Here is a 23146-nt window from a genome sequence, read left to right as displayed (position 1 = left end):
AGTGCCTTGGCATTACAGCTCACAGCAACCTCAAACTCTTGGGCATAAGCGATTCTCTTGCCACAGACTCCCAAGTAGCTGGGACTACAGGCGCCCTTCACAACGCTCAGCTGTTTGTTGTTGTAGTTATTGTCATTGTTGTTTTAGCTGGCCCGGGCTGGGTTCAAACCTGCCAGCACTGGTATCTGTGGCTGGTGCCATAACCACTGAGCTACGGGTGCTGAGCCATAAAGTAATTTCTTAATTAAGATTTTTCTTTCTTTTTTTTTTTTTTTTTTTTGTAGTTTTTGGCCGGGGCTAGGTTTGAACCCGCCACCTCCGGCATATGGGACCGGCGCCCTACTCCTTGAGCCACAGGTGCCGCCCATGCCTGTGGCTCAAAGGAATAGGGCGCTGGCCCCATATGCCAGAGGTAGCAGGTTCAAACCCAGCCCTGGACAAAAACTGCAAAAAAAATTAAATAAAAAATTTTTCTAAGTAAGTATTTGATAAAATTTGCCTAGGAAAAAATAGAAATACAAATACTGAATTATAGTTATAAATATACATGAGTTCTTGATGTAAACTGTCGATTTATTTTCCAGAGAGATTATATGTCCTTTTCCCGAAAATAAGACATCCTCCAAAAATAAGACCTACTTACAGGAAAAATAAGGCGTCCCCTGAAAATAAGACCTAGTGCACCTTTGGGAGCATATCTTAAAATAAGACACTGTCTTATTTTTGGGGAAACAGGGTAGTTGTAAAGATTATAATTAAATTTTTCATTAATTTGGATGATTTTCAAAATTTTTTGTTGATATTAATAAAACCAAATTTATTTTCACATGGTTGCATTATCTGAATTGCCACATGTACTGAAATCTTATAATATGTTGCTTCGAAACATAATCCAGTTTCATGGAAATAAGTGGCAGTATTAACATACTTTCAGGTATTTAGGTAATAAAATTCAAGCAGAGCTCCTCAAACTTTTTAAATAGGGGGCCAGTTCACTGTCCCTCAGACCTCTGGAGGGCTAGACTATAGTTTAAATAAAAAAACTCTGAACAAATTCCTATGCACACTGCACATATTTTGAAGTAAAAAAACAAAATGGGAACAAATACAATCACACTGCCTCATGTGGCCCGCGGGCCATAGTTTAAGGACCCCTGCAAATTTAGGGGATATACACTGAGAATTTATCACGTTATATCCTCACTGTAATGTTATGATTTCATTAAGCAGCTGATAAATGTTTTAAAGTATCTCACGTGATTATTACAGGAAACGATTAGCTCAATTTTACTTTTATCACAAAATCAGAAAATAGTAATGTCCCACATATAAGCATATAAGAGCAATTTTCCAAATATTTATGACTTCCCCTGGTGGAGTACTTACACATACAATGTACATAGAAGCAGTGAATTGCTTATGTCAATTAAAGGTATGCACGAGCCTGCAGTATTTGGCAGAAAGGAATTGTTTGGGGATCTTATGAATCCCTCAGTGTGGTTTCTGAGTTCTGTGGGGTGTAGCTCTTGTGTCTAAATAATGTATTATTTCTTTTCACTAAACCCTATTCCAATGTAGTCACATCAGATTTTAAAAATGAGCTGGAACATGATTTTAAAAGTCAAAAAACAATTTTTGAATGTTGTTCAGAGTTTAAAACATGAGTCTGAAGGGACACGGTGTGATTAGTAATAAATAGTATAAACATGTAAGTAAATACCCTTTCAACCTGTGCATGATCCTTGCTGCTCTAACATGGTGATGCAGAAATCCTTACCACTGGAGACACATGGTTCGGACAACAACTCTAATGTTTTATTAAAATATTGATGTCTTGTCGCTTTAATCCAAATTGGTGTGTCAGACCAGAAAATCTGTTTCTGCTAAAATCGTGAAGACGAGCAACGTGGCATAGACTATTTGAACAAGAGAAAGATATAATTTTCAGTATGTGTGTTAGGCTTTTTAAAGTAGCCTAGAGGGTTCCAGTTTTAGTAGCTTCTCATACTGTTCATTATTTTTCCTACATGACATTTATAAAAATTAAAGATATTTTAATTAGAGGTGCCAATCATTGTTTAATTAGTGCACTAAATTACTATCTTGATGCAGACCGGACCACATTCTCTTTGGCCTTTCTGCTCATCACTGCATACCTTGAGCCTTAAATACATTTTTTGGCACATTTGCAAGCACCCAATAAATGGTTGTGACAAGCAGGCATGAACGGGTGGCCTATTTCTGTAAATATAACACGGTGAAAGAGCTGCCCTGCTGAACTTGCGATAGCCCAAGCTTTCCTTCTAAATGCTTCTTCCACGAAGTTTCATGCTCAAATGTAATTTGTGGGAAAAGAGAAATTGGAATGTGAAATTTCATATTATGAGCAAACTATGTAAAAAGATCTATTATCAGAAACTATATGCATTTGGTTCAGTCCTAGGAATAAGAAGAATTGTGATACTTTCTTTTGTTTTCCATGGAAAGGAAGAAATGTTCCCAATAAACAAATTTTTTTAAAAATTCATCCTTTTAATGATTCAGAAGGTGGCTCTTGAGGATTAGTTGTTTATTTTTGCATTTGTTTTTCAAACATGTCCAGAGCAAAGACAAGACTACTTAACAATCCCTGTAACTCTCAGAATAATTAACTACACAAGCATCAGAATGCCTTTGTCTGTACATCTAAAAACCAGATGGATTTTCCTTACTTATAATAATCAACAGAGTATCATGAGAAATGACGGGCTACTTGGCATTAAAAAATTCATTTTCTAATGCCAGTTAAAATATGTACAGCTTGATGCAGAAAACATTAGTTTGTCCACTTATTCCATATATAGAAATACAAATCAATTCAGTTTGTCAAGTTTTTTTTTTTTTTTTACTAATTATCTCATTAAGGACTCTAACACTGATGAACATTCTAAATTGCCAAAAAAAAAAATTGTGTAATTTTACTTTTATGTAATTTTAAATTTTCTATATATGCTGTTAGTTTATATAATGTGAAAGTTAACCTATTATCATTATACATGTACATGTGGTTTTCCATTTATGTTGATGGGGGATGTTACTGATGACGACATTTATACTTTAAGACAAAACAACACAAAGTCAGTAAAAGCCTTTGAGACATATAAAATAAAAAGTGTTAAAAGTAAGTAATTACAATATATTTTCCTATTTAGCACGATAAATACAGGCCACATTTCCTAAATAAGATTGTTTAAAAAAAACATGTAATCAATACTTACACGTCTTTGTAACACAATTAATGGTAATATTATACATGAAGCTATAGTATAAAGCCAATTTTGTTTATCACAAATAGACTACCACCCCTATTATCATCAAAACTTAAAGACTAAATCTATTTGCTGATATTGAAAGAAAATATTTGGCAATGTTTATGATGCCCATATTCAGGTTTATAACCACATTGATAGTAATTTGAAAATAATGGAAATAGTTTTTATTGCCTTAGGTCAAAATCTGTGACATTATTTCCTCTCTTATGAAGTAGATCTGCACATACCAATAAAATTAGTATACTTGAAAAGGAGTCTAAGAAATGCAATCTGTGAGATTAAAATTAATTATTGATGTGGAAAAATTTAAAACAAAATATAATCCATACATAACTAAATCACTTTCTATCAGTTTTATAAGAGTTTAATTCTGATCCCTTCTCAGCCTTTTTGCTAAGATTGAGTAAAGAGTTTAAATCTGGAATGTCAAAGTCCTCATGTATATGAAAAGTAGTATGCAATGAATTAAAAAAAAGTTTCATCACTGAACTTTTAATAAACCATCCTATTTGGCTGAGAAGGATGCTAATGAAAGTTGTTTGATAGTTGCCTGGTAAACATGTCTTATAAAAATAGGGAAATAACAATTATCTAATAACAATTATAACATAATAACCTCACTTTTACAAATGTAGTTTACTTTTCTCTTGAAAAATTATACTAAACTTATGAATGTTCAGTGCTTCTGAGAGAGAATGCTGTGACCTCACTTAGCAATTAGTTTTCTTTCTATGCCCCATAAAATTGAAGAGATTTACAAAGCAAATGGAAATTCTAACTTTTATAATGATGAGCCATATGGCACTCCATTTACCATATTTATGCTTAGCAGAGTTAAAATTATAGTTCCCGTGTTTTTTAGAAAATAAAGTTACGACTTCCATCATGCCCACAAATGAGCAAGACTAGAATAAGAAAAAAGAAAGTTCCAGGTTACTTAAAAAATAGATTTTGCTGATATTTTCTCCAAAGTGTTTAGGTTTATAAGTGAGTTTTAAAATGCTTATGACTTGGTGGCTCAGGTCTATAATCCTAGCACTTTGGGAGGCCTAGGAGAGAGGATCACTGCAACTCAGGAGCTCCAGGTCAGGCTGAGCAAGAGTGAGACTCCTCTGTCAACTAAAAACAAAAAAGTTTAGTTGGGTATTTCAGCAGTCATCGTACTCCCAGCTGCTTGGGAGGCTGAGGTAGGGCCCAGGAATTTGGCATTGCTGTAAACTAGGTTGATGCCGGGGCAGTCTAGCCTGGGGCAAAAGAGTCAGACACTGTCTCAAAACAAACAACAACAAAAAATAACAAAATTTTTAGGCTCATCCCAGTCCAAATGTGTTCTTAAAGAATAAAGACTGCATGGCTTCTGATCTCCTGTTTAGAAGGTGTTTTTTGAAGGGATAATGTTCAGTTTGGAGTGAATTAATTACTTCTTAGTGGTAGGCTAATCTATAATTACATACATGCCTATAATCAGCTAAATTTTGATCTCCCAGATTATATGGAGAGGTAGAGTTATGTATTTAAAATATAATGGATTTAGTCAATGAAAAAGGAGAAATTACAAAAAGTATTGTGTATTTACTTGGTGGTTTGTGATATTGGGGTGTCATTGTTAATCCTAAACTCATCAAAATATTTACTAACATTGTCAGTGATAAATCTTATATCTCATTTATGCTATTTATTCATATCTCGAACTCTGATTAGATTCACATATTAAATTTTAATGGTATCTACTCAACAAATAATTTAAAATGATAAATGAAATGTGGCTTTGTTCAAGGCTATGTCGTGTGTACATTATATTTGTGTGTGTGTGTGTGTGTGTGCATACTTGTGTATGTGTATGAGGGAGGGAAAAAGGGAGGCAAATTAAAATTCATTCTGGAGTAGTGATGGAATTATAATTTACTTCCAGTGTGTAATCCATTATGTCTAACGTAAGGTGTACACCAACCAATATTAACATAAATATTAAAATAAATATACAATTAAAAATTACTTCGCTACCAATGAATGTGACTTTTACTAAGAGTAAGTAATTAAACATAATTTACAGGTCAATTCTTATCCTCTGTGTTCACCAGATAGGTTCAGACTTCCCTTATCTATGTATTCATTGATTCATTTAACAGAACTGCAGATGTGCCGTTACTCAGTATAATTCATTCATTCAGCAAATACTTATACTGTTCCAGGTACTCTTCTAGACTTTGGATATGTAGCAGTGCAAAACAATAAGAAGTACACCATATGTTTCTAACATGGATATGACTTCAGATTAATTTGATATTTTAGATTCACCGTGGAAGCATGATGAATAGGACATATCTTCCACACTCAGTCACTATTCTGTCACCTGACATTTTCTTTTCTGTATTCCACTTCTCCCTTTATGAAATCAATTTATTTGCTTTTCTGTTTATTGACTGTGTTGCCAAATTAGAATATGCTTATTGGAAGAGATCTAGTACAGTCCCAACATGTAATAACTGCTCCGTAACTATATTGTTGAGTGAAAATTAGTGCATCAGTGTTCTGACATATTTTTAATTAGCTGTTACTTAAATTGTTTGATTCTCTACTATATAGTTTAATTTTCCAAAGTTATAAATTATGCCTGATGCCTCTATATTATCTCTACATAGCCAGTAGAATTTTACCTTATTATTTCAGGTTGTGTATGTTTAATAATTATTCATGAACTATTAAACCAAGTCAATGACCAGCTGAATCTAAGCAGTGACCATCTACGTGTAAGAGACCAGTTATTCAAAATTGAAATGATCAAGTAATCTGAACAAAATTGCCTTGCTATTAGCATAAATATTAGGATTGGTTCAATCATATGAAACTAAAAATACCCGCCAAATATATATCTGGATATGAATTTTATCTGTAAGGCACTGAGGTGGGTATCAAGATTCTCTTATACTATGTATGGTTTTTAGGTCCCCAAAGCTCTCATTTGTGCTGCCTTTTTACATCTGCCCAATTTAGAAAATCATCCTAGTATGCCCTCAAATCTCAAGCAGCAAGATATGAAAAAATGCTCATCATCTTTAATCATCAGAGAAATGCAAATCAAAACTACTTTGAGATACCATCTAACTCCAGTGAGACTAGCCCATATCACAAAATCCCAAGACCAGAGATGTTGGCGCGGATGTGGAGAAAAGGGAACACTTTTGCACTGCTGGTGGGAATGCAAATTAATACATTCCTTTTGGAAAGAAATATGGAGAACACTTAGAGATCTAAAAATAGATCTGCCATTCAATCCTGTAATCCCTCTACTGGGCATATACCCAGAAGACCAAAAATCTCATCATAACAAAGATATTTGTACCAGAATGTTTATTGCAGCCCAATTCATATTTGCTAAGTCATGGAAGAAGCCCAAGTGCCCATGGATCCACGAATGGATTAATAAATTGTGGTATATGTACACCATGGAATATTATGCAGCCTTAAAGAAAGATGGAGACTTTACCTCTTTCATGTTTACATGGATGGAGCTGGAACATATTCTTCTTAGTAAAGTATCTCAAGAATGGAAGAAAAAGTACCCAATTTACTTGGCCCTACTATGAAACTAATTTAGGGTTTGCACATGAAAGCTATAACCCAGTTACAACCTAAGAATAGGGGGAAGGGGGAAGGGGGAAAGGGAGGGGAGGGAGGGGGGAGGTGGGTAGAGGCAAGGGGATTGGTGGGATTACACCAGTGGTGCATCTTACAAGGGTATATGTGAAACTTGGTAAACGGTCTGTAAAGCTAGTGAATGATGCCCCATGATCATATCAATGTACACAGCTATGATTTAATAAAAAAAAAAAAAAAAATTTTAAGTGGAATTCTCTTTCCAATACAAAACACAAACCAGTCATACTTTTAACAGTAATTCAGTATATATTTTTGCTATTTTGGTGCTGTACTATCAACATCTCATAATCGAAAGCCATTATTTGAAGTTGCCATACACACAAAATAAATTAGTTTTGCATTCTGTAATTCCATCTAGTTTTGAATACTAGGTCACATGCGTCATTTTATAACGAGGAGTGAATTCTAAAGCTTATATTCATTGCACTGAATTTAAAACTAAAAAAATTGCACATTTTAAAGTAGGTAACTTTAGACTTTTCATATATTCACATTGATAGAGAAGGGAACCTAACCAGAGAAAGTTTTTCCCACTATTTTTTTCTTAAGTCAGAAATATTAGCTTTGCTCCTATGTAACAATGCACCATCATTTCGTAAAGCTAACAGAAATGATTAAGTTAAAAAATGTAAATGTAATCAGTCTTAAAGTCATTGCAAGTCTCATCATCTAGAATAAAAATTATAGGCTTTCCATCATTGCTGAAAACTTAATAGCCTTTATTTCTAGAATACACACTATGTTCATAGTGCGCTGTTTTACACATGGCTTAATGAGAATTTAAATCAGACTGTTTCTAAATGGAAATGATTTCTTCACAACAGGTCAACCATGATGAAAACCTGCTCAGGCCATCTCAGTGACTACACAAAGCCATGGTCTCCTCAAATGAGACTTGTTTCATGTGGCCCATGAAACAAACAAAATGAAATGGACTGTTTCAATCTACAAATATAATGGGTCCTTCGTACATAGGTATATCGCGTATGTTTTATAGAACCCCTATTGTAATGTCAGGATGATTGGACTCAATGTACATCATGAAGATCATTTCTAAACTTTTAAAGCTCTCTCTCTGGAGCACAGTAGGCTTTTCCTTGACTCCTTTATTTGCTTGTATAAGCTGTAAACTGGTGTTATTGACAGCCGTATAATCTGCCATTTATTTCCCTTCTGCCTGTCAAAAATCACCAATGTGGTGTGACTGAAAAGATAACCAGCCATTGGTTCTCATTCTCAGCTCATGAAGACAGTATCTGGATATGTCAACAAGAAATGTTATAAATTGGATGAGTACATTCTCAAACTTTAAAAATAAATTGATTCTAGTCAAAGTTGGCCTATAAATTTGTAACAGAAAATGCAGATGTACGTGAGGGCCTAAGTCGTACACTGTTCACACTTTGTGAAGATGTTTGTATGACTAAACCTTTCATTCTCAGCATGAGCTTATAATCTAAATGGAAGATAAAAACAATAAAAAATGAGGTCAGGGCACTCTTGTTCAAATCATTTGAATGCTATTAATCTTCCCTGCAAGTCAAAATAGTTTTTATATATTTAAATGAGTGTTTAGGATAAAATTTAGTGTACAAAAAGATAGTTGTCTGTGAGAAACTCAATAATTACACATAATGAGTTTTAAAAAGTTAGTGTCATGGGGATGGAGAAAACATTCTGTCACGCGTGAGAACAGGGGGCACCAGCATAGGACCGTATTTTGTAGGTGAACTGCCTCATGATTGGAGGCTGGGTTGAAGTGAGATAAAGAAAGGTATCTCTATGGGGATTTAGTCAATAAATATTTTAGTAAGGTAAAAGGTGGAGAGAAAATGTATAAAAGCTTTCCAATGAACAGAGCTGCAGAAGACCAACTGTGTTTTGGCATGTTCTTTAAAGGCTGCTACCGAGTAGGTGAAACAGTTTCTTTTTACAGTGGTGATTGAGGAGTGTCTCTATGAAATTATTAGGATTTCTTCATTTCCATCTCTTTCCTATACATTGAATAGCAAGTTTCCTTCTACTTTAATATTTTAAATCCTTAAAATAACACCTAATAGAAATTAGTTCAGTGTATTATGGAAAAAATATTTTTGTGCTTACAGGTTATGTCTATGGTGTCTAAATCACTTCAATTATAATCTGTTTTAATTACCAAGTTTTGTTATACTGTGTATGTGTGAGAGGCAGAGACGAAGATAAAAGAAAAAGGTTTCACATGGATATACCTGTGTGTATATTCACACACGTACACAAACCCACCATTTCCTCTTCTCTCCATCACCCCCCGATGATATTTCTGTAGTAAATTTCTACTGTTATCCCCCCATTGGCTACTCTCCACAATGCAGCAACTATGGCATACATTTTTTAATGGAAATCTCATCATATGATTTCCCTGTGTAAAACTACTACACCCTTCCCATGCGTTATAGTGTAAAATTTAATTTTTACCATCTTGAAGGGCTTTATACCATTTGTCCCTTGCATATAACACCAGCTTAATTGCTGAGCATTCATTCCTCTCCCTCAACACACTCTACATCAAATGTCTTAATTTTATTTCCATTCTTTTCTGTGACAGGTTGTCCCTGGGTTATGAATGAGACAGGTTTTGTAGGCTTGTCCTTAAATTTGTTAAGTTTAAACGGATACCTTTACCTGTAATAGTCTCTGTTCATAAGAGAAAGTTATAAGTTAGTTGAATGTTTATAACTGAGAGACTTACTATAACAGCCTCCATTTGTAAATGTGAGTTGTATGTAAGTCAATTCTGTAATTCAGGGACTGCCTGTAATGGCCATTGCATGTGGAGTGCTGCCCAAGACAACATTCCCAAGGTCTGTGTCTGCCTCACACCCTTAGATTTCACAGGTGTTGGGCACCATATTGCTTGTGCATATACTGGGTGCCTCTACCTTGTCGGGGAAGCCACAGCCCCTCAGTCTCCTTACATAAAATGGACCACACAAACATTCCCCAGCAACTGCCTCAACTTTGAAAACTACAAATGTTCAGGGAAACACAGGAGAGTAATATTCCCAGAGTTCTGACCCACAGGGCAATCTGCCTCAGGGGACTAGAAAGAGCTGTGAATGCTTTGGGGGGGAAGGAAAGCACAACGTGCCCTCTCCTGCAGCTGAGAGCCCCTGGCTCAGAATTTGACATCTTTCCTCTCAGTGAAGCTGTAGGTACCCACCCCAAAGAGAAAGCAGCTCTGGAGCCCAGGGGTAGGGTGTGGAGATAGGACTTCACCTGCTCCCCCCACCCTAAGCTGAAGACATAACCATCTCTGCTCCCAAGCAATAGCTGGTGGTACAGGAAGGCTATGGGGTGGCCAGTTCTGGACTTACCAGTGTGGATCCAACAGTACTGTGCTCCCAACGCCTGGGTTTTGCACAAGCATGCAAGGGTCCCTTCCCTGAATGAACAAGCAGTATTTCTGCAGTTTTTCCAACCAGGGAATCCTAGTTCCTCAGTCTATGTAACCTTGATCCATATGCAATGCTCCCCAGACCCCAAGCAGATTACAGCAGCCCCTGGGGACCAGTGAGTACCCAGGGAACTGTGGATCTCCTGGAAGCTGGCATCCAGGGAGGGTTGCGTCCAGCTGAGAGAGAAGTGTAGCACCCCAGCAGGCCTCCCAGGACAAAGACAAGAGGAGCAGCAACTCCACTCAACCCGGGCTGCCTCCTCCTCCAACTCCACTCAACCAGGGCTGCCTCCTCCTCCAACTCCACTCAGCCAGGGCTGCCTCCTCCTCCAACTCCACTCAGCCAGGGCTGCCTCCTCCTCCAACTCCACTCAACCAGGGCTGCCTCCTCCTCCAACTCCACTCAGCCAGGGCTACCTCCTCCTCCAACTCCGCTCAGCCAGGGCTGCCTCCTTCTCCAACTCCCCTCCCCAAACCCTGCTGCTGATGCAAGTGTGGCTGTTTCTGCTCCTTTGGGTGAGGGCTGCATGGAATGACTAAGCCAGGGCCCTGGGGAGCACCTGTCATACCCACGCTTCTAGAGAGTGTGGAGCTCACGCCTTTCCCTTTCAGAAGCTGCAGCAGGCACTTTACTATATGCCCCAGGACAAAAACTACTGCCTCTGCTGAGGGAACAGTGGGGCTAGCTGTCCTCTCCTGGAGCTGCAGGTCTCACCAGGAGTCGTCTACCTGTCCTAGGAACCAGACCCGTACACAAGTACCTCTTCCCTGCCAAAGCATTTTGGCAGCAGCATCCAACCACTCAGGGATCCCAGCAAACAGAGGTTTAGGCTTTCTCTGCCACCTCCTTTGGGGCCAGGCCACGAGGGCAGCTTAGATATTCCCCAAGGGAAAACATATTGCTACCACTAAGGCAGGGCAGCTGATGGCCTCTACTAGGAAAAGCCTGACCTACGCAGAAATCTGTCACCCAACTGCCTTCTCTCAACCCCCACCTAAGCATCTCAGCCACCAGCCAGTCACTCTGAAGCACAGAGCACTGAGCTCCCGCCACCATGTCTGTTGAGGATGGGCCAGGGTGGGGTTAGGAATCTGGGTGCTCTTGTGCCCTTAAAGGATAAAAGACAAAGTCAGCTGTCACTGCCTAGAGGTGTGAATGGCTTATGGGCCCCATGGCTGTCTGACTCTGCTAATCTCATCAACAGGGGCCTCCTCTTCCTGTCACAGGCTAATCCTGCATCCACCCTCCTCCTGCCTGAGCATTCCAGCGGTCCAGGAGATCACTTGGGCCCTTTTCACAATAGCAGTAAGAAACTAGTCCACATGGGCACAGGCCTTCAACCACTCTTCATTCACTGAGCACAGGTGCTTTCAACAGTTGCCATGGCTCTCCCTGAAGTGCATATTTGATCACTTAAACACACACACCCACTTTCTATGATATGCACATTTTTAGAAAAAATGCATTGTATTTATTTTAAATAAATCTATAATAAAAACCCATCATGTGCATTAGAGTAATGATTCTAGTACTTGGTCAAACTGGAACAAACTTATGAATGACTGTCATTCTCCCTACACTTGTTTCATTGGTAACTTTTCTCTTGAGCTAAACAGCACCCAAAGAACAAAGGAGAGAGGTTGCAACTGTGTTCTCTGGGAGTATAGGAAGAAGAAAAATAGTGATAATATTGAAGGTAGACAGCAGTGAGTAATATCAGGATAGATCTGTCCATGTGTTTAAAATAAATAGAAATATATAAATGTTTTGAGTTTTTTAATTTAGGACAATGTCCATTCTATAGTTACAAAACTACTACTAACAAGCACATATAAAGTCATCTTTTTTTCCTGTTTTTAAATAGTTGTTATAATAGTTGTAATCTGCAGAAGAAACCATGTTTCATTATTATGTAAACTTGCATGGATTCATTTACCTCAGTAATTGAATTTACCAATTGAAATGATGGGAGAAAAAGCAAAACTGAATTCTTGCATTCCCTCCTGCTTCCCTATTTTCTTTCTAGATTATAATCAGTAGCTAGCCTGGAAAATAATTTAACTAAAGTGTTTCTTATTAAAAGACAGCAACATGAATACAGTAAGATGGGGAAAAATAAAGACATCACCTCTAATTTTGTTTCACATGATAACTTGCAATATGTAAAACAATTCCATTCCTGCAAGAGATAAAATTGAATAAAAACATTACTAAAAATGAACAAAATAAAACTGAGTAATACTACAGAATTATGCAGTGTTTTTTCTGATATCTCCAATAAGGAAACTAGGCTACTATGCCTTATTTTACAGTGGAGTATTACATTAATGACAGCTTTATTTGTCTATGCTAAACAAAAATAAATGAACTATGCTTTTTTATATTGTTAGCAAAGGACATTTGCTGTTTAATGTTAACATAGTTTGCTTCTACGGTGATTCAGCCACTTGATAATCAGTATAAATCGTGATAAATTGAGTTAACCTGATGAGATCTTAAAAGTGAAAATGATGAAATCTGTGTTATACTGTGCATTTTTAACCAAATAAAATTAAATATTTTCTGATTTCGCAAAATTGTTCCTCCTCCATATCGTTTTTATACCTACACATTTGTCACTCTCCACTCACTATTAACCTTTCGTATTTGTGTAAATAGGATTATACTTTATAATTCGCATACATTGCACACCACAGTTGCTGGCATAGCGTCAGGGCTCAGTAAGTCGTGTTGTAGTAGAAATACAAGTGATCCCAGTAGGACTATTGGTGCTTGGTGTCATCACTTGTATACTCGATGTTAATGAACGAAGTTACGCATTAGTAACACATGTCATGGTGCTTGCTATTACTCCTTCCCAATTGTGAAGTTGTAAAGAAATGGTCACATGGTTTAAACAGATTATGACAAAATGTTTCTGAATTGCAGTTTATAATCAGTTAGCATCTAATACCACCTGATATTCATTCTTCATGCATAATCACTGTACTAAGTACTAATTAAGCAAAAGGACGATTTTGGGCAGGTGTTTATCTAACAAAGCAAAAGTGGTAACTACGTAGACCATCAATCTGCCTGGACACCCTACTGAAGATTCCAATCCCATGATCTGAAATAAATTAGGGAGCTCATACTCTCTTCTTTCCAAGTACAAACTAATACTTGAGCTTTTTTTCCTCCCTCCTGCTAAGACCTAGGTTATTTTAGAATTTGTTTCTAATGAAAGAAATAGGAGAGAGGGAGGTGCCAATGGCTCAAAGGAGTAGGCCACTGGCCCCATACACTGGAGGTGGCAGGTTCAAACCCGACCCCAGCCAAAAACTGCAAAAGAAAAAAGAAAAAAAGATATGGGAAAGATACTATTACTACATATGAGAAAGCTTATTAAAAAAGCAAACACTAGGTTGCTTTTGATTATACATGGTGGCCATACATTGTGGTAAACTGCTCGTGAACTTTATGTTCACCCTGTATATCCATGACCTATAGACCTGGACACCTAGAAATAAAATACTTTCAGGAAGCTGCATGAAATAAAATACTTTCAGGAAGCTGCATGAAATAAAATATTTTAGGAAGCTGCATGGCCTGAATTTGAATTCAAGTCTCTATAAACAACTCCAAAATCTCTACCACTCTTCAGATACCTTTATCAGGTCAATTGTTTTGATGTACCTGATCTCACATCATGTTAAGAATTCTGTGAGAGAAGTATTTTCTCCCAACTGAAAATTATTTTGTCTGATTGTAGAAATACATTTTAAAATATCATAGAAATATAGCTAGGAAGTTTTTTTTGAATTCTTGAAATACCACCACCTCAAGAAACCTAAAATTAATCTTATGAAGATGAAAGCTCTTCTATTGTGATTTTAAATTATATAAACATTTTTATTTTCCTTAGAACTTTTGTTAAAGTGTTATCTGTTCTAGAGAACCTCCTATATTTTCATTGACACAACATTCTTTTGAATATTATTGAGAAAACTAATGTTTCAGGCAGTGGATGTATTTCTGTGGTAGCCAATTTCTTAAAAATTCACAAATTTGATGTTCTCTCAATTTTCAATACAATTTTTTTTCCTCCAAGGTCTTTTCCTCAGCAGAAACCCATCAAACCTCTCAGTAGTGTGTTATTTTATACTAAAATATTCTTTGACCTTATACACCGAAACTTCAGATATCCAGTGTATTGTATAAAGGATATGCATATTTTTTCTGTATTATTGAGATAGTGGTTTATTATTTCATTATGTATCTTAACCCTGGTTAATAGAGAAGAACAGGTGTCAGCATTTATACCACTGTCTTGCCAAAATGACTTATAGATGGCACCTTCTGCTAGTGTCCTTATGAGATGAGAGGGGCAAGCTAGCCTAGTGTGGTCTCTCTAGGAAGTGTACTAACCTCACGGATAAGGTCAGCACCCTCATAACCTAATCAACTTCAAAAGGCCACATCACTTGGATTAGAATCCCAAAATATGCATTTTGGAGAAAAAGTATTTTCTGTGGTCTGAAAGTTTAACAAAATTTTAAAGGATTCTTTCCATGTTTCTATATATTGGTTATTATTAATATTTTTATTTCATTACATAAGTTTAGTATGTTTTCAGATCACATAGAAACAAGAGAATGTAAACTATAAAAGCTCATTGCATTTGAAATAAGTGGTTAAATTTTTCATTACAGAGTTGCCTTTTTGAAAGTACATAGGAAATATATTTTGCTAAACTCTGAAAATAAGAACAAAGAAACTATTTCGGTTTACATGAATTAACTTGGTCATAGAGACAATCAGAATCTTTCCTACTATGGAAAGCCACACATTAAATAAAAGCTTAATGAGAATACGTAATTGGTTCCCACGCCTTTGAAAAAATACATATTAATACTTACAAAAGTTTGAGTTGTCATATAGACTAGCCCATGCTGTGGAATAACGTCCAGAGAGATGAGTTCTTCAGTATAACGAAGTCAAAACTCAAATATGTGAACAATTTAGAAGAACTCTACTCAAGATAACAGATTATTTTTATGTGTATAACTCAGAAAATTTTTATAAGTATATCTTGCTTAAAAAGAATGGAAGAAAAAGTATCCAATGCACTCAGCCCTACTGTGAAACCAAGTTATAGATTTCATGTGACAGCTACAACCCAATTATAGCCCAAGAATAAGGGGAAAAGAGATGGGGGAGGAGATGGGGGAGGGGATGGCGGGAGAAGGGGGGAGTTGGAGTGATTGGTGCGACTACACCGATGGTGCATCTTACAAAAGTACATGTTAAATTTACTAAATGTAGAATACAAATGTCTTTTTTTTTTTTTTTTTTGGCTGGGGCTGGGTTTGAACCCGCCACCTCCGGCATATGGGACCAGCGCCCTACTCCTTGAGCCACAGGCGCCGCCCAGAATACAAATGTCTTAACACAATAAGAAAATGCCGTGAAGGCTATGTTAACCTGTTTGATGAAAATATTTCAAATGGTATACAAAACCAACACATTGCACCCCAGGATTGCATGAATGTACACAGCTATGATTTAATAAAAAAAAAAAAAAAACAGTAAGATAGCCTTTTGGAAATAATGATTCTCTAACAGTCAGCTGGAAGGGTAGACTGGAAAGTCAGAGTTCTCTGCTCCGTCTTCACTTTCTCACTTACCTTCCCCTGGTTATTCATTCTCGCACAAAACCATTCATTTGTTCAATCTTTTCTTGAATGCCTCCTATGAAACATTCATTTCAGGGAAAACGTATATTTAAAGGAGTTCACAATGTACTGGGTAAGGAGATATAATAGCTGTCATCCTCTACATTGATTAAAAAGGTATCTTTTTTAACATAGCAAATAGGAGCTCTATAGCTTTACCCTGACTACTGCACAGCACCTGTCCTTTCCTTGCTGGTACACGGTTCAGAGCTCCTAGGCATCTAGATAAGCCAATTGTATCTTCAATATCTCTACCTCCCTTTGTGTGAGTAAAGGGGGCTCTTATAAATTTCTTGCCCTTTGAAAGAGTCCCCTGTCCCCTTCTTCTTCCTATAAAAGCAAGCTACCACAATTTGCTCTGAGACTCTGATAATCTTGATTTTTCCCTTTATTTTCTACATCAGTCTTCATAACCAATCCTGCAGCTACAAAAGTGAATAAAGTAGGCACAGCAAACCTGTATTTTAATCTTGGCTGCATAACTGAGCATGTAATGTTTTCTGAGTCTTAGGACTTGTTTCATTCCAAACTGAACAAAAATCCCTCCCTGGTCAGTGGGTTGTTCTAAGATAAAAATGAGATTAAGAATTTTCAAAACAATGGTGGGGAGAGACAAGATGGCAGACTGAAGCCAGCTTTCCACAGAGGCTCCTGTCCAGAAGGAGAGTTAAGGGACAGGAATTTAGTAAGTATCCTGGTGGACTTGAGCCGCACCAAGAGAGAAGGTTGAAGAACGCACATCAACACCGCTGAGGCAAGCTGTGATCACAAGGACGCAAATAAAAGGTACAAAATCCACCACCAAGCAGACGGGAGTCCCCCTCCCCCATGAGACCAGCTCAAGAGCCCCACAATTAAACAAATGGGCAGAAATTAAAGGCCCTCCCACTACACTCCACGGGAGAGACCTTCTAAAAACTGGATCTACCTCCCCTAGTAGGGTGCCATGGTGTTCTCCTGCCAGGCATAAAACTGTATAAAACTTTAAAAATCCTTTGCCGGCAACCCTGAACCCCCAACACTCCCCTCCCACTCACTGAGGTCTGGAGGCCTGTCCCCCAGGAGTTTGGATTCTGGGGTGATTTCTCAAGGGGAGTGGACAGTCCCCGAGCTGTAACTGGTCAGCGCTGACTCTGAGGAACACGAGTGAGGAGAGGGCACCCACCTAAGGGGGAGTCACGCCTCAGTGGCACTTCCCTGTGGTGTGGTGCAGCAGCCCTCCCCGTGCATCAATACAGCCAGGCATAAAACTGAATGAAACTCTAGCTTCCCCCCACTCTCACTTGGGGTCTGGGGACCTGTCCCCCAGGAGTTCGGATCCTTGGGTGATTTCTTGAGGGGAGTGCACACAGTGCCCGAGCCGTGACTGGTCAGCGATGACTCTGAGACATGCGAGTGAGGAGAGGGCACTCGGCTGAGGGGGAATCATGCCTTGGTGACACTTCCCTGCGGTGCGGTACAGCAGCCCTCCCCGGGCAACAATACGGCCAGGCATAAAACTGAATGAAACTCTAGCTTCCTCCCACTCTCACTCAGGGGTCTGGGGGCCTGCCCCCAGGAGTCTGGATTCTTGGGAGATCTCTCAAGGGGTGTGGACAGAGCATAAACTGTGGCCACTCAGTGCTGACTATGGGGTGTGAGACAGAGGAGAAAAGGGTCAACTGGGTGCCCACACCAGAGTGGCAGTTCCTGGAGGCAAATCAACAGCCATTTTCTCTTTAACAGCAAAACGGCTCACTTCTGGATATTCTGAAGCCACACCCCGTCTCCCTGGGCAACCAGAGGAGGCCACCAGTGAGCAAAGGATTTGCCTGACGCTGCTCACAAACCCTGGAAGCTTCCAGGGCAGGGCCGACACAGAGAGGTAATCGGACACAAACCTCCAGCAGCAAAGATGTTTGAACTAAGAACAGCCCGTCTTCTGTAGGCGATTTTGGCAGAAACAGAGACAGAACCCCACAAAGTTGTCTGTTCTGTTCTGTTAGCAACATCAATCAGGGACGGGGCAAAGCCTGAGTGAACACCTCCCTCCCACCACCTGCATCAAGCACTCAAAGATGTCAGGCCCCATCTCCTCCTGCTAGATAACGGCAGACTGCAGGGGTCTGTCAGACTTCCTTGCAATTCAGGCAGGTGCAAACCCCTGGAGTATCTGTTCACTACAGGCAACTGGGTTAGCCATCTACAGAGATACCAGTGACTGGATCCAACAGAGGGGCAAAGTGGGGAAGGAGACATCAACCTTCTCAGACTGATCTATTTGCTAGGTGGCACCTCCTCACTCCACGCAGCACTGGAGTAAGCCCTATCAGAGGAGTCACCAGACCCCTGTGATCCAGTTCCCAGAGACCTCTTGAACTCTCCCACCCGAGACAGGTGCCGATTGAGACAATTGATTTGGACCTTTTGAACTGAACTAATAGACTGAGGACTTTTCAGGCAGTGCCCTGGGTATGCGCTTGTAGGAAGGTTTGATTTTCCTTTTCCTTTTCAAATTGGTGCCAGAGGTGGGTAGGTGGGGTGACTTAATTGCTGGTTTTTCCATACAGCTGAGACTACAAGCCAGAGTAAATGTTACAGTAGAATCGAACAGAAACCAACTGAAGACAAGACAGAACCACTTCGCCCCACCACAAAAGACAGGGCCCCAGTTTCTCAGGCCACAACACTGTACGGACCCTCGATAAAGCCCCAGGGGAAAAAAATCAAAGGGAGTAAAATAACCATGGGGTGGAATCAGTGGAAAAAGTATAGTAACATGAATAACCAGAATAGATCAACCCCCCCAAGAAAAGATAACGGCAGATGTGATTGAAGATCCCATTCATAAACAACTGGCTGAGATGTCAGAAATCGAATTCAGAATTTGGATTGCAGACAAGATTAATAAAATGGAATTAGGAATTCGAGGAGAAATTCAAAACTTGTCTCAATTTAACGAATTTAAAGACAAAACCACCAAAGACTTAGACACACTGAAGCAAGAATTTACAGCCCTCAAAGATATGAAAAATACAGTAGAATCCCTCAGCAACAGAATGGAGCAAGCAAAAGAAAGGATTTCTGACACTGAAGATAAAGTCTTCGAATGCTCCCAATCTCTCAAAGAGGAAGAGAAATGGAGAGCAAAAACGGATCATTCACTCAGAAAACTCTTGGATAATTCGAAGAAAAGCAATATATGAATAATTGGGATTTCTGAGAATGATGAAGTGGCCTCGAAGGGCACAGAGGCCCTTCAGCATGAAATTATGAAAGAAAATTTTCCAGACATGCCTAGAGAATCTGAAATTCAGATAGCAGACAGCTTCAGAACCCCAGCACGATTCAACCCCAATAACTCATCCCCCAGGCATATCATAATTAGCTTCACTAAAGTTAATATGAAAGAGAAGATTCTCAAAGCAGCCAGGCGAAAGAAAACCATTACGTAGGAAGGAAAGATATTAGAATAACTGCAGATCTCTCTGCTGAAACTTTTCAAGCCAGAAGAGGGTGGTCATCGACTTTTAATCTCCTAAAGCAAAATAACTTTCAACCCAGGATCTTGTATCCAGCTAAACTGAATTTCGTTTATGATGGAGAAATTAAATACTTCAATGACATTCATATGTTGAAAACATTTGCCATAAGTAAACCAGCTCTTCAGGATATTCTCAAACCTATCCTCCACAATGACCAACCCAATCCTATACCACAAAAGTAAACTCACTCAGAAACTTGGGATCAAACTCCGACTTCCACACTGGCGAAAGGATTAAAAATGTCCACTGGACCTTTGAAAAACTCGATACCCAAAATTCCACCAGACTTATCAATACTCTCCATTAATGTGAATGGCTTAAACTGTCCTCTAAAGAGGCATAGGTTAGCTGACTGGATACAAAAACTCAAGCCAGATACTTGTTGCATATAAGAGTCACATCTCAACTTAAAAGACAAATACAGACTCAGGGTGAAAGGATGGTCATCCATATTTCAGGCAAATGGTAATCAGAAAAAAGCAGGTGTTGCAATTTTATTTGCAGATACAGTAGGCTTTAAACCATCAAAAGTAAGGAAGGACAAGAATGGTCACTTCATATTTGTTAAGGGTAATACTCAATATGACGAGATCTCAATTATTAATATCTATGCACCCAACCAGAATGCACCTCAATTTATAAGAGAAACTCTAACAGACATGAGCAACTTGATTTCCTCCAGCTCCATAACCGCCAGAGACTTCAACACTCCTTTGGCAGTGTCGGATCGATCCTCCAGCAAGAAGCTGAGCAAAGAAATCTTAGATTTAAACCTAACCATCCAATATTTAGATTTAGCAGACATCTACAGAACATTTCATCCCAACAAAACTGAATACACATACTACTCATCAGCCCACAGACCTTACTCCAAAATTGACCACATTTTAGGTCACAAGTCTAACCTCAGTAAATTTAAAGGAATAGAAATTATTCCATGCATCTTCTCGGACCATCACGGAATAAAACTTGCATTGAGTAACAACAGGAATCTGCATACCCATACAAAAATATGGAAGTTAAATAACCTTATGCTGAATGATAGCTGGGTCAGAGATGAGATTAAGAAAGAAATCACCAATTTTTTGGAACAAAACAACAATGAAGACACGAACTGTCAGAACCTCTGGGACACCGCAAAGGCAGTTCTAAGAGGGAAATTTATAGCACTGCAAGCCTTCCTCAAGAGAACGGAAAGAGAGGAAGTTAACAACTTAATGGGACATCTCAAGCAACTGGCAAAGAACATTCCAACCCCAAACCCAGTAGAAGAAAAGAAATAACCAAAATTAGAGCAGAATTAAATGAAGTTGAAAACAAAAGAATAATACGACAGATTAATAAATCAAAAGCCTGGTTTTTTGAAAAGGTCAACAAAATAGATAAACCTCTGGCCAACCTAATCAGAAAAAAAAAAAAGAGTAAAATCTCTAATATCATCAATCAGAAACAACAAAAAAGAAGTAACAGACTCGTCAGAAATCCAAAAAATCCTTAATGAATATTACAAGAAACTTTATTCTCAGAAATATGAAAATCTGAAGGAAATTGACTGATACTTGGAAGCACACCACCTTCCAAGACTTAGCCAGAATCAAGTGGAAATGTTGAACAGACCCATATCAAGTTCAGAAATAGCATCAACTATACAAAACCTCCCTAAAAAGAAAAGCCCAGGATCAGACGGTTTCACGTCAGAATTCTACCAAACCTTTAAAAAGGAATTAGTACCTATATTACTCAACCTGTCCCAAAAGGCAGAAAAAGAAGGAAGACTACCCAACACGTTCTATGAAGCAAACATCACCCTGATCCCCAAACCAGGAAAAGACCCAACAAGAAAAGAAAATTATAGACCAATATCACTAATGAATATAGATGCAAAAATACTAAGTAAGATCCTAACAAATAGAATCCAGCAACACATCAAACAAATTATACATCATGACCAAGTTGGTTTTATCCCAGGGTCTCAAGGCTGGTTCAATATATGTAAATCTATAAATGTAATTCAGCACATAAACAAATTAAAAAACAAAGACCATATGATTCTCTCAATTGATGCAGAAAAAGCTTTTGATAATATCCAGCATCCCTTCATGATCAGAACACTCAAGAAATTTGGTCTAGAAGGGACTTTTCTTAAACTGATAGAGGCCATCTACAGCAAACCCACAGCCAATATCATATTGAATGGAGTTAAATTGGAATCATTTCCACTCAGATCAGGAACCAGACAAGGCTGCCCATTGTCTCCATTGCTTTTCATCATTGTAATCCAAGTTTTAGCCACCGCAATTAGGGAAGAAAAGGCGATCAGGGGTATCCATATAGGGTCAGAAGAGATCAAACTTTCGCTCTTCGCAGATGATATGATTGTGTATCTGGAAAACACTAGGGACTCTACTACAAAACTCCTAGAAGTGATCAAGGAATACAGCAGCATCTCACGTTACAAAATCAACATCCATAAATGGGTAGCCTTTATATACACCAACAACAGTCAAGTTGAAAAAGCAGTTAAGGACTCTATCCCATTCACAGTAGTGCCAAAGAAGATGAAATATTTGGGAATTTACCTAACAAAAGACGTGAAAGATCTCTATAAAGAGAACTATGAAACTCTAAGAAAAGAAATAGCTGAAAATGTTAACAAATGGAAAAACATACCATGCTCATGGCTGGGAAGAATCAACATTATCAAAATGTCCATACTACCCAAAGCAATATATAATTTCAACGTACTCCCTATTAAAGCTCCACTGTCATATTTTAAAGATCTTGAAAAAACAATACTTCGTTTTACATGGAATCAGAAAAAACCTCGAATAGCCAAGACATTACTCAGAAATAAAAACAAAACAGGAGGAATCACACTACCAGACCTCAGACTTTACTACAAATTGATAGTGATCAAAACAGCATGGTATTGGCACAAAAACAGTAGATGTCTGGAACAGAATAGAGAACCAAGAGATGAATCCAGCTACTTACCACTACTTGATTTTTGAAAAGCCAATGAAAAACATTCAGTGGGTAAGAGATTCCCTATTTAACAAATGGTGCTGGGTGAACTGGCTGGCAACCTGCAGAAGACTGAAACTGGACCCCCACCTCTCACCATTAACTAAGATAGACTCTCATTGGATTAAAGATTTAAACTTAACACATGAAACTATACTTAAGACATGAAACTATAAAAATACTAGAGGAGAGTGCAGGGAAAACCCTTGAAGAAATCGGTCTGGGCGAGTATTTTATGAGGAGACCCCCCGGGCAATTGAAGCAGCTTCAAAAATACACTATTGGGACTTGATCAAACTAAAAAGCTTCTGCACAGCCAAGAACACAGTAAGTAAAGCAAGCAAACAGCCCTCAGAATGGGAGAAGATATTTGCAGGATATATCTCTGACAAAGATTTAATAACCAGAATCCACAGAGAACTCAAACGCATCAGCAAGAAAAAAAAACAAGGGATCCAATCGCAGGCTGGGCAAGGTAT

This window comes from Nycticebus coucang, chromosome 23, assembly GCF_027406575.1.
Source record: "Nycticebus coucang isolate mNycCou1 chromosome 23, mNycCou1.pri, whole genome shotgun sequence".
Lineage (NCBI taxonomy): Eukaryota > Metazoa > Chordata > Mammalia > Primates > Lorisidae > Nycticebus > Nycticebus coucang.
Note: the sequence above shows the minus strand (reverse complement) of the source record.